The sequence below is a fragment of the Kryptolebias marmoratus genome, linkage group LG15 (assembly GCF_001649575.2).
Source record: "Kryptolebias marmoratus isolate JLee-2015 linkage group LG15, ASM164957v2, whole genome shotgun sequence".
NCBI classification, from domain to species: Eukaryota; Metazoa; Chordata; class Actinopteri; order Cyprinodontiformes; family Rivulidae; genus Kryptolebias; species Kryptolebias marmoratus.
The window spans coordinates 7046627-7067078 of NC_051444.1; the positions used below are offsets into that span (position 1 = coordinate 7046627).

The window sequence follows — 20452 nt, forward strand, 5'->3', positions numbered from 1 at the left end:
ACTTCATCAGTGGATGTTTTATTGGAAATAAGCAGGATTTTAAAAAGGCCATGTTCAAGGCAAAACTAAAATCTTCTGAAGTGCACTTCCACCACCCAGCCATGTGCTTGTTTTTCTGGTTAATAAGGCTCCTACACATGCACAGAGGAGTTTCCAGGAATCGAAAACGCTCAAGTAAAAAATGTTGAGAGTTTATTTATCTACTGATTCTAAAAGCAGTAAATAAACCTGTTTTATCTTTGGCAACTTGAGTGCTCATTTAATATAAATATCCAACATTTGAACAAGTCATTATACATTTGTGAGAAAAAGTAGTTACATCTTCTTTCATTTCTGAGAATTTATGTATGTGAGCTTAAAAACATCATCTGACCCTCAGCAGCTCTAAAATGTAGGTACTTAAAACTTAAGGTGAATGGCATTTTATCTAAACACACAGTTTTGTTTAATTTTTTAAATCAAACTCAAAATGCAGAAGCACCTATCCATCCATTTTCTTGTCCCCCTTTTCTGTTCAGAATTGCAGGGCAGTTGGTGCCTGTCTTTGTGCGGACTGTGTCTAATATCCTGCTGCCAATGCAGCAGCATATTAAAAAAAAGTAAGTATATGCCATGATTCAGAAGCTTGTTGAACTTTTATTTATGTACCTCTTCCATGAGGTAGAATCTTACTGGACTTCCCAACTATGGCAAACAGCACTTGTGAGGGAATCTTCAAAATGTCCAGGTCTAAAATCCATGTCAGTCATATTAAACAGTTACTTTAAAATAAAAACGGGTCCAAATCTGTCTATTTCTAAAGTGTAATTCAGTAGAATTAATCATAAACATGGAGACAGCTGCTAAGTAGGGTACAAAGCAGGCAGAGGAAGGTATGATGTGGGCAAGGAATTAATGTTCACAGTCGAAAGTACAGATTTGCAAGCCGCGCTTTTCAAACATTGGGCACTCAAATCACAGCCTCATGATTTTCTGGTTCACTTTGTCACAAACACTGAGAATCTGGTGAGACTGCAGGGAAAAATTTTGGTATTTTCTTGCAATACTGAGTCAACGTTGAATTGCCAACTAGTCTCCAACAGTCACAGCCCAGTGAGATACTACCTTTATAAAAAGGTCCAATACACGTCAATCATCGCGTTTTATTTCACAGCCATGATTCTTTTCTTTTTTCAGCTGTTCTTGCTGCAGTGTTTGGGATTCATGTTTGGGTGTATGTCCCAACTTTGGCCAATGTCACTGGTCCATCCGAGAACCAACACAGATATACACAACAAACTCAATCACACCAAAAAGTCCATTTATGATCAACAATTAACGTAACATGCATGTTTGGGAACTGTCGGATGAAGCTTTTGTTATAGCTATAAAACCTTAACACTTCTCTGCACCATCAGTCTGGATGTGTTTGTGCAGAAATTTTGTGGTTGATTTTCACCAATATTTGCACTGTGCGTTAATATCTCCACACAAGTCTTGTGATTTGTTACGAAGCAACTTTGCAAACTAATTGGCTGCCATGTAGAGCTGCATGATATTAGAAAAACCTCCGATATTATTGTTTGTTATTGTGATGACAGTATCATTTGCAGTAAACCGGTAAAGCCTTTTCTTCACTCCTGACTTTCTCTTCTGTCATCTCTATCATGTAAAGCAACTGTAGGTTTCATCACTAGTGGGTCTGTTGGATTGACCGATTATATTATTAGACACAGCCTACAAATGCATGATGCTGGAAATACAATGGCCTATGATTTACTGCAGTCTTTTTTTAAACTGATATTACACGCACTGATATTGTGATGATGATAAATCTTTAATATGTTGCGCAGCCATACTGGCTTTTTATTTTCAGTGGAAACCCTTCAAAACAAAGTATGTTCCATATTGATCTAATTGTTCTGTCCTAACTTTACCATGCAAACAGAAGCCTGTCGAGTCTGAGAGGAGTTCCCCCTCCTAATTTCTGTGCATTGGACAGTCATGTTTCAGGAAGAAATATTGAAGGTGTTTACCCCTGGGAACTATCCTGAAGTAAAATGATGGATTCCAAATTACTTGAAAATGGCTTTATAACCCTTCCCATATTGCCAAGCAACAGAAAAGACATTTCTAAGATTATTGCTGCTGTCTTTCTTTTTTTATTAATGAGTGAACACATCTGAATGATGCAGACCAGAGAAAAGAAGTGCTCACACCTGTGGATGATCAGCTAATCAAGTTCATACGAACAGCTGCACCTGGTTAAAGCTTAACTTTAACCTTGCTATTTCTATGCAGAGAGTAAGACTGCAAATGGGTTTTCACACAGTTTTTGAGTTTTATACATATATATTTTTCTATAAACTCAGTTGTTGTTAGCTTTTGTCTTGCAAGTCTGTAATCAAAAGTGCAACACATAAAAAAACCTTTCCTTCCTTTTATATTCATTTGAGACACAACAAAACTGCACTGATTCACCTAGACAAAACTGTGATAACCTCCAAATGAACTGGTCCCAAACTAATCAAGCAGCCTAGCAAAAGAACTCAGAGATGTGTGGCTCAGAAGGGAGGCCTAGGAGCTGCTGCTCAGAGAAGTTTGCATGCTGAGCCCACAAGAGAGCCTTTCCAGCTCAACCGCTCTTTTTCTCTACACTGATAAACAACAATTCCCAGAGTCTCCAAGTCGTCTGCTGTCCAAATTTACAAGAGGTTTAGTAGCTTCTGCATATGTTGATCTGCACAGAGGCCAGATCAAGGCTGTTTTTACAAACTCATGCAACAAAAGGATTAACTAACTTTCAGACTAAAACAGCACTTTGTGGAAAATTATTTTGCTTTAACTGTTTGAATATGTGCAACTCAAACAGTTCTTATGCGCTGGTATGTTCTCATGCACACACGGTTATTTTCATGCACTTTTAGACAAGGCACATGTAAATGAGATCTAGAATGACTCTCATGCCTGCTCTCTTCCTCCAGTGCCAGAGTCACGCATCATTGTCAGCAGCCAGCAAAACAAGATGAAATAAAATTCTAAGCCGTCCTGGCAGTCAAGGACACCATTCCCTCACCGTAATAGCCTGTATCGCCTAGCCACTCCATGTGTAGCTTTTCTTCATTGCTCTAGGCTTTTATTCCTGGCAATAAGCTCTTTATCACTCCTCAACACAATTCTTTTAAAACCACCGTCAAGAAGCAATCAAACCTTAAGTAAGAGGATTCAAAGTCAGTGTGTTATTGTTACGCAAAGTAGTATTACTTCATTTCCATAATTCACCCAGACAGAGATGCCAAATAGGTAAAAAATAAAGAAAAGCGCACAGGTGAAGAAACAGTTAACATTTTCTTTCATATTTTTTGGACCCCAAAATTTAAATGCAACCCTTCATCCAGCCGTGTTGTTTCCTCTTCTTTCACGCTTCCTTTTCGGCCTCCACAATGACATCATGTTTGGGTAAGTTGTCTTTCTGCCTCAAACAGCTATGATTTAGCAATTCTTGACATATCCATTACACCTCGTAGATTGGCTGCTCACCGTTCCCCGTGTCTTGGAAACCTAAAGAAATGACACGTAACCTTACTTTTACTTCCTTTTTTTTTTTTCTCTCTCAGATGTCCTCGATTCACATGTGGTGCATTTATAAAGAAGTGGATTCTAATATCAGAAGTGTTTTCTTACTATTAACTGCAGCTACAAGAGGGACATCAATCTTGACAAGGACTTTTTGAACCAAATTTAAAAATGTGATGCTATTGTGTATTTTTCACCTGCTCTCAACAGCCTGACTGTAGATAAACATTCCAGCTTGTAGGCCTCAAAACTATCTCCCTTACTTCTACTCTCTTTAACAATGTTTTGGAAATGATCCTCATGTCGTCACAGGTTCAGCATTCAGACAATTATTGTTTCCTGTTTTTTTTTATTTTTCCCTACAATTGCTGCAATCAAACTACTTCTGTATACTTCGTGCAAATTTTCCAAACTGAATTTGAGATTTCTTCAATTCTTTCAAAAACATTGTTCTCTTCAAAACCTAATTCAGCATACTTGCTCTGTTTTTGTCTTCTTATGCTACTTTTACCTTTTAGCTACTGTTCTACTGCTTTTACCTAACCTTTTGCTGCTTTTAGCTAGCAGTTTTTCACTTTTGGCTTTCAGCTACCGTTTTGCTAATTTTGGCTTTTCAACAGCTTTGTTCTACTTTTAATTTTAAAGGTAGCCTTTTGCTACACTTTAGCTTTTTGCTAGTGTTTTGCTACTTGTCGCGAACGTTTTGGATACTTTTGACTTTTAGCTAGTGTTCTGCTAATTTTATCTTTAACGACTCTTTCTACTTTTTCAGCCAATTTCAGCAAGGTCACTCAGCGTTCACAAAAAAGGCATTTTATTCTAGTTTTATACTGTATTTCTAGGTAAAACAAGTTATTTTTTCCCCTCTACAGTGGATCAATTTTAGGAAAGGTGCAACAGGGAGAATCAATGTCATCATTACCACAATCAGCTTCAACAACTGCATTTTTTTTACAGTGAGCTTTAGCTCCCACCTCCAGCTAAAGTCATTTTTCATTGATGTTTCCTTGTGGATTGACACTCATGCATTTGCAGTTCTGTTGAATCTTTATTTTTACATTCTCCTTCTCAGACATTAATTAATCCAGTGACAGAGTGAGTCCATCAGCAGCAGCTTCATCACCCTGTGAATAGATTCAGAAAAACCACTTGGTCCAAAGGTCACAATGTGTCCCTGTAAACAATCAGGAATCAATATTAATCATACAACAATTTCCACGACAAAGGATTTTAGCTGATTCTGTTACACCAGGGCCAAAAAGAAATCAACATTTCAAGTCAAGTTAAAAGCTATTTTTGTTCCTACACAGCAATGCTGTTTTCTTTTTTAGTTGACTGTGTATCAGTTAAATAATGAATGTGCAACTTTTATTTACATCAAATTTGGATAAAGTGAGAATATTGGCTCTGTATTATGTAGGAACCTTGTTTTGAGGCTATTGAATGTGATTGAACACTTAATTTGTGGACAGGTGTGGGCTATTTGTCATTTTCTCATTCGTTAAGCAGGTAAAAGGCCTGCAATTGATTCCAGACCTCTTGCCTTCATTTGCATTTTGAAGCTGATGTTGGAAACTCACAATATGCAGTCAAAGGAGCTCTCAGTGAAAGTGAAACAGAGCCACCTTAAGTTACAACAATAAATCCATCATTTGGCCACAGTGGCCATCAATCTGAGAGCATACAGGAATGTTCTGTAACATTAAAAGACCTTAAAATCTATAACAGGCAACAGCGGAAGATAATTATAAATTTGATTTAGAATAGGTATATGACTGAACCACTTAGGGGAACCGTTTTTAATCTGCAAACTTTTTACTTTAGCTTAATTAAAAGTTTCTGATCATTTGAATGTAATTTATTAACTGATAGACTTTAAACAATGGTATTTTTAAAATAACAAATGGGGCCTGTTGAATCAACTTTGACATGGAGCAACATTAATTTGTACAACTTTTAACTCCTCTTGTAATCGCTCCAGAAATCACAAACTGTTGTTTGTTCAGAAGAAATCCTTCATTCCCCAAAACGATCCATAAGACAGTGACATGGAGGACAGAGTGTAAAAGAGAGAAAGAAACAGAGCACAAACACAGTGATGTAAACATTTGAATTCACCCATCTGTCTAAATGACCTCCAAAGTCAAGCTGACAAATGGAAGACAAAGGATTTAGAAGCTCTGCTGTCCTTGTATTAGTCTCACATAGGTGCTCTTTTGATGCTTTGGGTACATAGACTTCTTTCAATTGCAGATAAGGCTTTTTGCTTTAAGTAAAAAGGGGGCATGTACTAACAGAATAAAAATCCAAGACACTACAGAGTTTGTGAAAAGAATATTTTAAATGTCTTTATTTTAAATGGCAAAAAGGGTTGGAAAATTGGACCAACACATTGCAGCTAAACTTGGTTTTCATCAGGGTCACTGTCTGCTGTGATAAAAGATTTCTGTGCTGTGTTACTCTAATAAGGTGATTGTCAAAACAAACTACAATGGGTGAGGTCCTGGGCCTTCCTAAAATCACATGAGATCACATCGTTTGTTGACATAGTTAGACATAAACATTTTTAAAATATATTTTTACCAAATAATGTTATCACAGCAACTTCAGTAAAAGTTTGTTTAACAGACTTGGAATGATATAACACACAAAAACATTTTGCAGCGTATGGCCTTGTAATATATGTATATTGTTGGGGTTGTAGAGTGTTGTGGGTTTTTTTGTCCAGCAGGTGGCGGTCTGGAGCGTTCTGGAGAGTGGCTGGGTGATTATGAGACGCACCTGGATCAGATGATGGTCTATTAAGGAGAGGCATATAAGGAGCATGCTGCCACTCAGTCGGCGCCTGAGTATTGCCATTCGTGGTATATCAAGCTTCCAAGTATTCTAAGACTTGTCTCGTGAGATTATCGTGTTTTGAACCTGTTAACCGTGTGTTTCATTCTGAAGGGAACTCTGAATTACAACCTGGCGTTGTTTCTGAGAGAGAGAGATCCGCTGAGTGGAACTTAAAGCTGCTTCAAGGACTTCCTCGTCCGTGACCGAACCCTGTCTGCTCTCCGCCGTTCACTGCCGCCACAAACCTGCTCCAGCCTGGTCCAGCTCCGTAACCCGTAAGCTAGACTTACCAGCTGCAAAGACTCACTGTGTGGTGAAACGAAATTACAATTAACATCTACTTCTCCCTCTCAAGTGTGTCCTGCACCCAGAGCTGCTGGAGCCAGTGTTCCAGCAGAATCCTTGTTCCAGATTTCATTTGCCGCTCTGAAAATAAACCTTTAAAATCACTGCCAGTTTCTTGTGAGTTTTCTGCTTGTGGGTCTAATCGTAGACAAAACCATGACAGAATACTCAGGCCAAACTGACCCCGCAGAAGCTCTCAGGGTAACTATGGCAGAACAACATCAACTTCTCCAGTCACATGAAAATGTGCTCCGTTCACTTCATGATCAGCAGGAAGCGACTAATCAACGCATGGATCAGATTACTCAGCTTCTTCTCCGACTTACTAGTAACCCGTCTTCTTCTCCAGCAGATGGCGCTATGTTTCAAAGCAAGGCTCCAGTGGAAAGTCAACAGCTGGCGACTGCCCGTGACGTCAGTTCCCCAAATCCTGAGAAATACTCAGGTGAGTTCGGTTGTGGAGGTTTTTTGTTACAATGTGCTTTAGTCTTCAACCGATCTCCACAGTCTTTCCCCACTGATGGAGCTAGAATATCCTATATCTTGGGCCTTCTCACCGGAAAGGCATTGTTATGGGCCGAAGCACGTTTTACCGACCCGTTAAATTTTGGTTGTACATTCCAAGTTTTTTTGGAGGAATTTAAGATGGTGTTTTCCACAAACGAAGATAAGACTCAACAATCTAGAGAATTGTTGGGATTAAAGCAAGGATCTCGTTCTGTGGCTGAACACTCGATTAAGTTTCGCACATTAGCAGCGTCCTCGGGTTGGAACACCCCGGCACTTAAAGCTGCTTTTAGTCAATCACTAAATGACTCTTTAAAGGATGAGCTAATGGTCCGAGAGGAACCCGAGACATTAAATGAACTTATTTCCATGGCTATTCGCATAGATAACCGTATAAGAGACCGTAAGAAGCAACGTGTAGAGGGGGGTGTTTCACAGAGGAGAGTGTCACCGCCTCTCAGACCAGTGTTTCGGAGTCTAGACAGTGGAGATCAGCCGGAGATGGAACCGATGCAGCTGGGTCGTACACAGCTTAGTCCAGAGGAGAAGTTAAGAAGAAGGAAGAAAGGATTGTGTCTATACTGTGGAGCTTCGGATCACTTTTTGGCTGCGTGCTCAGTGAGAAAGGAGTTCAGTTCCGTGAGGCCAAAAGAGAGGGTCCATCAGACCGGGGGATTCTGATGGACCAAGGGAGTATTGATAAGCCCCCTCAGCTAACACTTAACACCATTATCAAGATCGACCAAGAGTCTGTGAATGTGTCAGCACTGATTGATTCAGGCTGTGAACAGAACTTAATTGATATGAGGTTTGTGGAGCAGACAGGAATCGAGACTATTGAAATGGCCGTCCCTTTACGTGTGTCCGCCCTTGATGGGAGGGAGCTAAATCGGATTACACATAAGACTAAACCTATCCAACTATGGGTCTCCGGTAACCATCAAGAGACTATTTCATTTTTTGTTTTTCCCATTTTTAAGTCGGCTATTGTACTGGGATACGGGTGGTTGAAACTACATAATCCCCATTTGGATTGGGTTAACTCCCGAGTGGAGACCTGGTCAGTTAAATGCCATGCCACCTGTTTACAATCTGCTCTGCCCTCTAGTGTTCAGATGGTTTTTGAAGAGGAGGTGGATCCTAAGGATTTGGCCGACATTCCTGAGGAGTATCACGATCTGAGACGAGCTTTCAGTAAGGTTCCTGCACTCTCTTTGCCTCCTCATAGGCCGTACGATTGTGCTATTAATCTACTCCCAGGAGCTCCGTTGCCTTCCAGTCGACTGTTTAACATTTCTTGCCCGGAACGACAGTCCATGGAGAAATATATAAACGAGTCCTTAGCAGCAGGTTTCATCCGGCCGTCATCTTCTCCACTAGGAGCAGGGTTCTTTTTTGTAGGTAAAAAGGATGGATCTTTAAGACCCTGTATTGATTACAGGGGGTTGAACCAAATAACGGTGAAGAATAAATATCCATTACCCCTCTTGTCATCAGCTTTCGAACCGGTGGAGGGGGCTACCATCTTCACCAAACTGGATCTTCGCAATGCCTACCATTTGGTGCGTATACGCCAGGGTGACGAATGGAAAACAGCCTTTAAGACACCATTGGGCCATTTTGAGTATTTGGTGATGCCATTCGGGCTCACCAATGCTCCAGCAGTTTTTCAAGCCCTCGTAAATGATGTACTCAGAGACTTTATCAATGTATTCGTGTTTGTATACCTTGATGATATCCTCATCTATTCCAAGGATGCCGCCGACCATCAGAAACATGTCCATCTTGTTCTGCAGCGGCTCATGGAGAACCGCTTGTGCATCAAGGCTGAGAAATGTGAGTTCAACAAGTCATCTGTTACCTTCCTGGGTCATATCCTTGAGAGCGGACAGGTTCGGTCGGATCCGGGAAAAGTGAAGGCTATTCTGGACTGGCCTGTTCCGGAGACCAGAAAACAATTGCAAAGATTCCTTGGGTTTGCTAATTTCTACAGACGGTTCATTAAGAACTACAGCCAAACTGTAGCTCCATTAACTGCTCTTACCTCAACAAAGATCACGTTCGTCTGGACTCCTGAAGCAGAAGCTGCCTTTCTGGGACTTAAGCAGAGGTTTGCTACGGCTCCTATTCTGGCCCAACCTAACCCATTAAGACAGTTTGTCCTGGAGGTTGATGCTTCAGACACTGGGGTTGGGGCCGTATTATCGCAACGCTCTGAGAAGGATGAGAACCTGCATCCGTGCGCATTCTTTTCTCGGAAGTTGTCTCCGGCTGAGCGAAATTATGATGTCGGAGATCGGGAGTTGTTAGCCATAAAGTTGGCATTGGAGGAATGGAGGCACTGGCTAGAGGGGGCTGAACATCCCATCTTGGTGTGGACTGACCATAAGAACTTGTCCTATATTCAGTCTGCTAAACGACTTAACTCCCGTCAGTCTCGTTGGTCGTTATTCTTTTCCAGATTTAATCTGTCTATCTCTTTCCGCCCAGGGTCAAAGAATACTAAACCTGATGCTCTCTCCAGGCAGTTCTCTCCGGATGAGTCTGATCGGGACTCCTCACCTATTCTGTCACCTAAGTGTGTGGTGGGCTCCCTCTCCTGGTAGATAGAGGACATTGTTAGGCAGGCTCAGTTAAAGGAGCCCGGGCCTCCTGGTGGTCCTCCTCACAAGAGTTATGTTCCTTTAACTGTTCGTTCTCAGCTCATTCACTGGGCTCATTCAGCTAAGTTTTCAGCTCATCCAGGAGCTAGTCGTACCATTGCCATGATCTCACGACGGTTTTGGTGGCCCTCCCTATATAAAGACATTAAGGAGTATGTGGCGGCCTGCCCGACTTGTGCCAGAAGTAAACCATCCCATCAGTCTCCTGCGGGCCTACTTCAGCCATTACCTATTCCTACACGACCCTGGTCCCACATTGCTATCGACTTCGTGACTGGACTCCCTCCATCTCAAGGTATGACCGCCATCCTAACCATAATTGACCGTTTTTCCAAGTCCTGCCACCTTATTGCTCTCCGTAAGCTTCCCACAGCCTTCCAGACGGCCTAGCTCCTTGTGAAACATGTCTTCAAACTACATGGCGTTCCTACCGAGATTCTATCAGACCGAGGACCCCAGTTCACATCTCAGGTATGGAAGTCATTTTGTCATGCTCTGGGTGCCAAAGTCTCTCTAACTTCTGGTTACCACCCTCAGTCTAACGGCCAAGTGGAGCGTATGAATCAGGAACTGGAATCCTCACTTCGATGCCTCAGTGCGGAGGATTCACGTGATTGGTGTAAGTTCCTCCCCTGGGTGGAGTACGCCCACAACAGTCACGTTTCTGCTGCCACAGGTCGTTCACCTTTTGAAATAGCTCTGGGTTATCAACCTCCATTGTTTCCTTCTGAAGAAAAGGATATTGAAGTTAAGACGGTTCGGCAACACATTCAGCGTTGCAGCAAGGTATGGAGGGCTACCATGGCATCATTAGAACGTACGGGAGAGCAGAATAGACGTTTTGCTGACCGAAAACATAGAGAGGCTCCTACGTACTTACCTGGCCAAAGAGTTTGGCTTTCGTCCCGAGATATCCCGTTAAAGTCCGTGTCCAAGAAGTTGGCACCTAGGTTTATCGGACCGTTTGAAATTGGGTCTGTCATCAGTCCATCTGCTGTGCGCCTTCGACTCCCTTCCTCCATGAGAATCCATCCAGTTTTCCATGTGTCTCAAATCAAGCCGGTCCTAGCCAGTCCGCTGTGCCCTCCAGCCGAGCCCCCTCCTCCCGCCCGGATGTTCAAGGGACATCCGGTGTACACTGTTCGGCGGATAGTAGACTCTCGCCGTCGGGGTCGAGGATGGCAATACCTGGTGGACTGGGAAGGTTGTGGTCCGGAGGAACGGTCCTGGGTTCCGAGGTCTTTTATTTGTGACTCGACCCTGATCTCGGATTATCTTGGTTCCATCCCTTCCACGTCTTCTGGGCTGCCGGGTGGCAGCCGTTGAGGAGGGGGTACTGTTGGGGTTGTAGAGTGTTGTGGTTTTTTTTGTCCAGCAGGTGGCGGTCTGGAGCGTTCTGGAGAGTGGCTGGGTGATTATGAGACGCACCTGGATCAGATGATGGTCTATTAAGGAGAGGCATATAAGGAGCATGCTGCCACTCAGTCGGCGCCTGAGTATTGCCATTCGTGGGAACTCTGTATTACAACCTGGCGTTGTTTCTGAGAGAGAGAGATCCGCTGAGTGGAACTTAAAGCTGCTTCAAGGACTTCCTCGTCCGTGACCGAACCCTGTCCGCTCTCCGCCGTTCACTGCCGCCACAAACCTGCTCCAGCCTGGTCCAGCTCCGTAACCCGTAAGCTAGACTTACCAGCTGCAAAGACTCACTGTGTGGTGAAACGAAATTACAATTAACATCTACTTCTCCCTCTCAAGTGTGTCCTGCACCCAGAGCTGCTGGAGCCAGTGTTCCAGCAGAATCCTTGTTCCAGATTCCATTTGCCGCTCTGAAAATAAACCTTTAAAATCACTGCCAGTTTCTTGTGAGTTTTCTGCTTGTGGGTCTAATCGTAGACAAAACCATGACATATATATTGATGATTTAACAGAAAACTGAAGCAAATCATTTCCAGTCAGATATAGTCTCGTTTACAGAAGAACAATGTCCTTCTAACAAAGTTCTCAGCAGGCCACTTATTTTTTCTGAGAAAATTCTGAGTATTCTCCAGTTGTCAAGTTTGTCACCTTATTTAAATTCAGTTCTTTTTGCCTCCTAAGAGCCTAACCAAAGTCAGAAAAAAAGCGTAAACCAGTACTGATTGAGGCACCAGTAAAGGTCTAACAAACCATAACAATAAGAAAACTATTTCTTAGTAATGTTCATGTTTTCAGTCTAAAAATAATTTAATATTTGCAACATATGCTCCAGGATTTTTTAATTCTGCTTTTTTTGGTGTTCACTTTACCTAATTATATTTGAGCTCTTGAAAAAAAGATGTTAAAGACATGAGACTTTTAAACCCTGATGTGAATGTTATCCAATTAAAGCTGGACATTTGCATTTTAAACCCGTACAGCTGTGACTTGAATATGTTTTGAAGTACCGCCAAAAAAGTCAACCAGCATTGTCCACTTATATAACGATGTCATCCTCTAGAGAAAAAACAAAATGTTTCCAGTTTTCTGTTAAATAGCACACTAAGTGGTGGTGTTTTGTTAAACAAGGTTTTTAAGTGAGATGGTTTAATTCCATGTCCAATGTCTCCCTTCCTTTTGTGCTTTTTATTTAATACACCAACTTCATCACCAGGGAGATTAAAACTAATGCCTAAAGGAGCACAGCCCAAAATTGAAAAGAATTAACTGCAATTAGCATGCTAACAAATGCTAATGTGATGGCAATTGTTATATATTTATTAGAAAACCTGTAATCTTTCTCTTGAGAACCTTTTTTTAAATGATGGTGTAATGGGGCTGAGAGTTACGTTAAAACAAATCACTTTTGTTTGATAAAACCACATTTTAAATAAATGCAGAGTAGAACAGCTCACCGAGGTCCTCATCTTTTGTGCTGTGTTGTTTTTCAAATGTTATACACCACCTAACGACAGGTAAGCCCAAATTAAGCGTAGCATTATTACACCAACACCACATCCACAGCAGGCAGTACAGAAACATGAAAAGCTACCTGTTCCTTCAGCCTGTAAGCTCAGCTAATTAACAGCAGCTCTGTGCTTTTTGTATGTTTGCAGCTTTGTGTTTTTCTTCAAGGCTGCAGGATACAACAACCTGCATGCCAACCGTCACAGAGAAACGGGTGGTAGTGAAAGGGGATTTTATTGGCTCTGATAGTTATTGGTTGAAGGTAGAGTTGCCTTTCTCACCTTCGGCTTGCTGTTGTTAACTACCCTCACGAGTATCTCTCTTCACTGACAGCAATGAAAATAATAATAATAGTAAGAATAGCATCACTTCAATCTCACTTTCAGTGATTACATTGTTCCACCCATTTCCGTTTCTGCTTAAATTATATTTAACTTCATCTGCCGTGGTCTGCAAACAGGATTACTGGTACTTATCTGAAATGAAAGTGCATTTTTAACGCAGTTTAATAACGAGAGTGGAAAATCTAGTCCATAGCAATAAAGCTGAAACTAATTCATTTCAATGGCTGTTGGCACGGGGTGTTTCAATTCTTCCCCCACATGACCACTCCTCTTAAAATTCTTAAAGAAAGAAGACAGGAGGCCATTGGTGTAATCTGCTTCTGTCTGATCACAGAAGCGCTGAAGATTCTTCATCCAGCTTTAAAGAACCTCTTCAAAGAGGCTAACTTAAAAGATCTTCAAACTTTTCTTAACTCTTGGGCAGAGAGGAGTTTGAAGAGGTGGTCCGTCAGGATTGAGTATGTCCTCGTGCATCTAAAGTCGTCAGCAGTTTCGAACCTGTCCGTGCCTCCTGTTCCATTATGGAACAGTAACACGGGAGCCTGTTTGTTCGCCAAACACAATTAACAAGGTTTCTGCTGCACATCAATACTGCTATTTGCATAAGGTATTGATCTGAAGTCCTTATAATCACAAAATGTTAATTGCTCCAATTAATTCTCAATCTGTTTGTGCCCTTGTCTGGCCGCCTTGAGCCCTGAAGGTCAGTGTGAAAATGAACTGCTCTTTGATTCTCCTCCAGGAAAAGATTTTTCCCAAGACAACACAGTTTGCTACTCCGAAATCAAAAAGGCCTCACCATCCTTTATCGTTATTATCATTCCATGTGAGTAGCAGCTAATGGGTTTGAAATCTTGTGATCTGATTTGTCCTTTTAAACAAGGTTTTTCTGGTCTCGTTCGTTAACTGGGGGCTGCCTTCTCTTCTCCACTGGGCCATGGCTATTTAAACCTCAAAGACACAGTATCCCCCCCTTTATATTGACTAATAAGTCATTTTCTGAGACAATGCATTGCCCATTTGATTCATGGCCTATATGTTGTTGTGTGTGTTTTCCTCTGTCTCTGGTCCTGCTGCTACACCATGTTATTACATGCTGAAACATGACCTCCTGGTTTATTGTCTGTTTGAGATGATCAGAATAATAAGTCAGAGCTGTCCATTCACTGCTCCTCAGGCTGTGTTGTTGTGTGCTACATTAGATAATACAGCAGTCAGAATGTGTTTTATATACATGTAGATAAACAAATGATAAGCAAATAATAATTCCCTATAAATGTATATAAACTCTCTCACTGTATGACTTCTGTAAGTGGTGAGAACAGATTATATTTTTACACAGGCTGGCCTTTTACTTGTATTGATTGGACTCTGGGTTAATTGCTTTTCCCCCTATCTTGATACAGTCAACAACAATGCAATTATAGGTTTTGCGACGTGTTTCACTCACTGATATCTACACGTATAGCGGTGCATGCGGACCTCTTTTTCCAGTCCCCGTCATCCATGCCTGAACACGGCCAAATGAAAAATGAGCCACCCTGTGTGAAAGATGAATTTCAATCCACTACACCTGTGCCACCCCGGCAAATGAAAGGACTGATTGCCTCCAATTGCATATTTAAAATGCTTAATTCCTCCATTAAGAAAGCTATTTACATGAATTAGGGACAATTAGCATTTTCAGACCCACTTCAACTTTGTTCGCCCCCATCCATTAACATTTGAAAGTGTCGGCTGGCAGACACAAAAAAAGCCCCTCCATCTGATTTGTGCTGACCCCCTATGACGGCTGCATGGAAGGACTTTTTTATCAGCACCACCGCACTAAGCAGAGGGGAGGGGATGAAGGGGATAAACTGGGCAACTATAGTAAGTCACCTCATTATGGTTAATCAACAAAAGCCCGCGAAAGAAAGACAACAGAGTGAAGGGCAAAGGGATGTCTAATCTAGAGAAGCAAAGGTGAAAGTCTTCAACCTCACACACCTTTTATCTAATGGATATTACATCCATTTTATGTGGCAGAGCTCATGTGTTGTCCCTCTAATAGTCTGTTGCACGGAGGATGCTTGAAAAAAATGCAAAGGAAATTCTGTAACCTCTGAGCTGTCAGCAGTTAAGTGGAAATAATGAGGGAAAAAGTTGATAAAAGAGGGTAAGATGAAATTCAGGGTGTGCACCTGTCAGGTTTCCAGAGTTATTGGGCCTTGTAGCAAAAAAATCCAGTCAACACAATTAAAATGAGGCCTCAGTGAAGACTTTACACAGCCTTGAATATTTTCATTGGTCAGCAATTATGGGCTGAGATTCAAAGCGCTTACACACCCCCATGATGAGCTTTTTGATGGAGAAAAGCTGTCATCTTCTAATGAAGATGACAGAGGCTGTCACACTCTCCAGAGAATTTATTAGGAAAAAAGGGGCCTCACATCATGTGAGTCATATGTAATGCTTTTTATTGCTGTAGTCACAGGCAAGAGAGGAAGCGGGAGCTTATTTTGATGATTATATTCACTCTTGGAATTACATTAGTATCTCTTTGAGTTCCCTAAATCCGCATGTGTTTGTCCATACTCCTGTTTCTGTGTGTGTGAAAAAATAATGAGAATATTTGCCTGAATTTATGTGTGTCTCTCACCAACATATATGTATGTTTATCGCCTGCCACCAAAAGACAAAGCAGATGATAATGTTTTTGCCTGTGTATGTGTTTTTAATGAAAATGGTAATCATTAATCACTGGGTGTACATCTACAACTGATTAACTTTTAGAGCCAATCAAATTCAAGATGGCTGCAACGGCCAACTGACCATAAAAAAAACACAAAATTGTCTATAAATCAGTCAATTTTATAAATTTTGTCTAAAAATTTTGTGTGGTAGTCAGTGAGACTGATCCTCTGCACATATTCTGATTGGCTATAGATTAGCCAATTTTACAGATATTGTGCTGAAATGCCGTGTGGCTGAAGCTGAGTGGTTGGAACCCATATACAGAGTCCATTTGGTCTAGCTCTTTCTGAATTTTCTCCTAAGTCGACAAGCATGGAAATGTCTGCACCTTCTCATAGTACCACAATGTCGATGTTAAGTAGGTTTTAAGAAGCATGCTGAAAATGGGCAGGACCACCCAATGGTAAAACCTGCGCAGGATCAAGTAGGGCCGAGTCGAGCCCATGGAAAAAGGCCATAAAACTCTGGCATGAGAGTCGGTGGACAATATGCATTCTTTAGGTCAGATTGTCTGATGCTGTCAGTTCAGTTTCAATATTTAACCATTCGTTTGAGCGTTTTTTAAATACAGTATGTTTTAGTTTTGCAGATACGGCATACAGAATAAAAACAGAAAGTAAAAGCTCAAAAGATGTGAGTGCTCAGATGGCTTTTTACCAAGGTCTCAGACCCTAATTAGCTTGTTCAGGGTATTGTTTGTCTGCAGACATCATTAGGAAAGGCTAGATGATGAAAAATTCAAAGCTTTTTCAAAACTCTGGCTATCAACCTTGTTTGAGCAAACAGCAAATGTGTGTCTTTTCTAAGCAGCTGCGTAGCACTCTAATTGAAATAACTGATACCCTCAAAGCAGAAAAAGGCTGTAAGATAGTAATTTCTTCCAGGAAGCTGTTTCCTCAGGAGGGTACAAAATGACTTGATGGCAGTTAACAAAAGAAAATGCTGGAGGTCAAGTTAAGGTCTGTAAGATCAAGAAAAGTTGTCTGAGAGATGTGTTAGAAGACTTCCCAGAAAGGTAAACCACTTTATCAGAACACCAAAACCCCTCACTGACTGCAAGTAACCTTTAAAAAGATTTCGAAGATTCTGAAATGGTGGTGCACTGTTATGCTGTTTCCACACTTACATAAATGTGACTTTCAGAAAGAAGTCTTGAGAAAAAAAAAACTTTTTTCCTGCTTCCTTATTTTAAGATTCTGTGAGGTTTGTGACTAAACTTTGTGAAGTGATGAAATTAAAAGTCACCCTTTAAAGTCAATGGGTGAAATTAAGTTTGCAGGATATAGGGTGCGCAGTTTTATTCGAAGCACAAGTGTCCTTCTGTTGGAATGATGTCATATCTAACAAGTTCAACATGTTTGAGTTGCAAGTAAAAACAATTTGTGCAGTTAGCTAATTAATTTTCAGTGACCAAGCAACACAAGCTGATGATGTATTTATTTGCATTGCGTGCATTCAAACACTATAGCAACATGTTTCCTAATAGAGATTCTACAGGAGCATGTGTGACTGATTGATTGAGATACTAACTGCAAAAAAGCACAATTAAATATTTTATTACTTCTTCTGTGATCACCACTTGTGGCAGAAGAAGCCATGTTGGATTTTGAAGTTGGGTCTGCTGAGAAAACAAGAACTTTAATAGGTCCCACTTTGGGGGGGATTCCAGTTTATTTTTGTGACTTGGAACCAAACAAAAGTTGGTATTTCTGAGTACAAATGGAAACTGGTCTAAGACGTGTCCATAAACCTCAACAGAGCGGTGCATGCAAGTTGAGTCAAGAGTCTGAAATACATACAAGCTTTTTGTAGGAAGAGTCAGTGAAAACCCCAAATCTGCAAAACTAAAACTAGAATAGCCTTCACCGCTAAAAATTGGCTTGTCTGGGATCTATTCAGATTTTTCTTTTAGGACTATTTCTATGTTATATTTTGCAAAGTGTAAAATACTGTAAAATAATAAAAAATTATCTGAACATATTTTAAAAATAGCCACTTGTAACTCTTTTTTGGTTTTATTTTCATTCACAAGAAAACAAAATTGAAGGTAACTGAAGACATAAAGCTCTGAAGTGTTTTTTTCTTTACTTAATCCATTACCAAGCGTTAGTTAACTCACCGGGATTAGGCATTACATCGGATCCACTCTGCCTTTTTCTCCAATCACAGAGGGCTTTTGCATATTGAATTGTATGTCAAGACACAGATGGATGCAGACAATTAGCATAGTCAGAGAAAATTTCTTGATAAATTACGACTGAATAAAACCAAACTCAGTGCAGATCTAAGCCTGGAGATTTGTCAAGTCTTATTGACTTGTCAGATGGAGAGGCTCTTAGTGCTAAAAACTATTTTTAAAAAGACATTTTGGATATGAGAGGGTAGGTGAAAGCAGGATGGGAACATGCTATACCAATGAAACCATGCGTTAAGATGGTAATGTCAGAGTTCATAGCTGGCAGTTGTTTTGGTTTAATATCCAACTGGTATAATCCATGAGTTATTTAAATTCAGGCCAGGTTAAACATTAAAACTGAAAGTGAAAAGAAAATATGTAGCAGAGGTGAGTATTAACTTTTACAATAGTAGATGCTTTAAAGAGGTTAAAATGTTGCTGAGATTGCTCTGAAACACTCTGTTCTACAAATGCATTAGCAAACAACACAGAATAAGTTAAAACAGCTATAATATGGAAATTGCATTTCCATTATTCCGCCAGTGTAACTACTTATAGCTTTTTTAAATAATGCTGTTTTTTTAGACCTTGAAGAATAATGTTGGTGAATATATGTAGCCAGCATCGGCAGGTTGAGCGCTGGATTCCCATGTTGAGGTTGGAATTTTTTGTTGTTTCTATTAATGTCTCTGTTATGCATCATACCTCATTAAGTATTCACAGTAAACCTGAATGTTGGACTACAAAACCAGGTCTCATCTTTATCTTGTCGTTTCTAAAACTATCCTCACACACAGCACAGTTTCTAGAAATGTTTTCATCGACTCAAAAGAAATACTGAAAATGACCAAAAACTCTAGCAACCATGCCAGCCCTGTGTGAGGCGCTGTAACACAGCCCATGAAAACACCGGAAACAAGGTGTGGAGAATGTGCATAAAGGAAAACTTAAACACAACAAGAAGGAAACAGATTAGAGATGTGGCTATGACATCATAATTTTCAAAAGCGTACATTTTGGTGAAAACACAGTGGTGGCATTTCACAATGTTTTGGCCCTCCTAAAAAACCTGTTTCCATGTGGATGGAAAGCTGGAACAATTTTAAAAAACAACAGTTCCCATGTGGACGGCTTTTAAATCACCTTACATTAAACCAGTGGTATCCAATCCTGGTCCTCAGGGGGCGTCTATCCTGCACGCTTTAGATGTTTCTCTGCTCTTAAACATTCAAGGATTCAGGTTCTGCAGGAGCCTGTTAATCACTCATTGATTCAAATCAGGTGTGTCAAAGCAGAGAAACATCTAAAACATGCAGGACAGTGGCCCTCCAGGACCAGGATTGGCAATAAAGCAATAAACTGTAATGAGGTAGTTTAAAGGTAAACTTTTTAGCCTTTCAATTTCAAGCAAATTAAATTCTTTCAGTGAAGTTGTTTTCATACAGACATACTGTATGCAATAAAGCATTCCTGATATTTATTAAGACTAGTGTTAGCAAGTTTTCAGTTTTTTTTATCAAAAGCTCACTGAAGATAATGTAAATCACACATCACACAGACATTTACACAAGCTCATGTTGTAATAAAAACAATGCAGCCTGTTTAAAAAGCCTTATTGTCTGTAATGCAAAGATTAGTCCAACGAACAATCATAATTGTGCTATTGATTATACATAACTCACTTTGTCTGAATATGATTACAATTTAATATTGACTTTCCTTGTGTGATGAATTCACCCTCCTAGTGTCACTCTTGTTGACTTGTATGATCTATTGTTCATCAATACCATTGATTCTCCCAAAGTTCATCCATCCATATGTGACTGGCACACCAGGTATTTTACATAAAAAAAAAAAAGATTGAGGGGAGGTGATCTGCATGTCAGCAAAATGTCACCATAATTGAGCTAGGCTGATGTTATTGTCCTTTAACGAAGTTCTGACTGTTTTATAAACAGGGCTGGGACAAGACGCATCAGTCACAAGGGAGACTGTTAACATTACCAAGGACAAGAGCCGCTCGCATTTAAAAAGAGCAGCTGATACACTCTCATCTCTCATCTATCTATCTATCTATCTATCTATCTATCTATCTATCTATCTATCTATCTATCTATCTATCTATCTATCTATCTATCTATCTATCTATCTATCTATCCTACAGAACAAAAGGAGACCTGTAGTACAACAACAGTACACAAGAGTGACAGCATATACAGAGTCTAATTGGTAAGGGCCTGTCACTGATTACAGAGACACTTGTGTTGTGTGTGTGTGTGTCTTGCGTGGGTGCACGGATATTCACGGTACATCCCTGGCAATTGCTCTGCTGGTGGACACCGCTCTGACAGTGGGCCGCCCTCAGA

At 40.5% G+C, this 20452-nt stretch overlaps 1 long non-coding RNA gene across 1 annotated transcript; it reads left to right on the forward strand.

Annotated features, from left to right (window-relative positions):
• The first annotated feature begins 6282 nt into the window (after window positions 1-6282).
• On the forward strand, window positions 6283-7579 carry LOC119617708. Its single transcript, XR_005234078.1, has 3 exons — window positions 6283-6419; window positions 6505-6668; window positions 6749-7579. It is a non-coding gene; the product is annotated as an uncharacterized LOC119617708 (long non-coding RNA).
• The last annotated feature ends 12873 nt before the right edge of the window (window positions 7580-20452 follow it).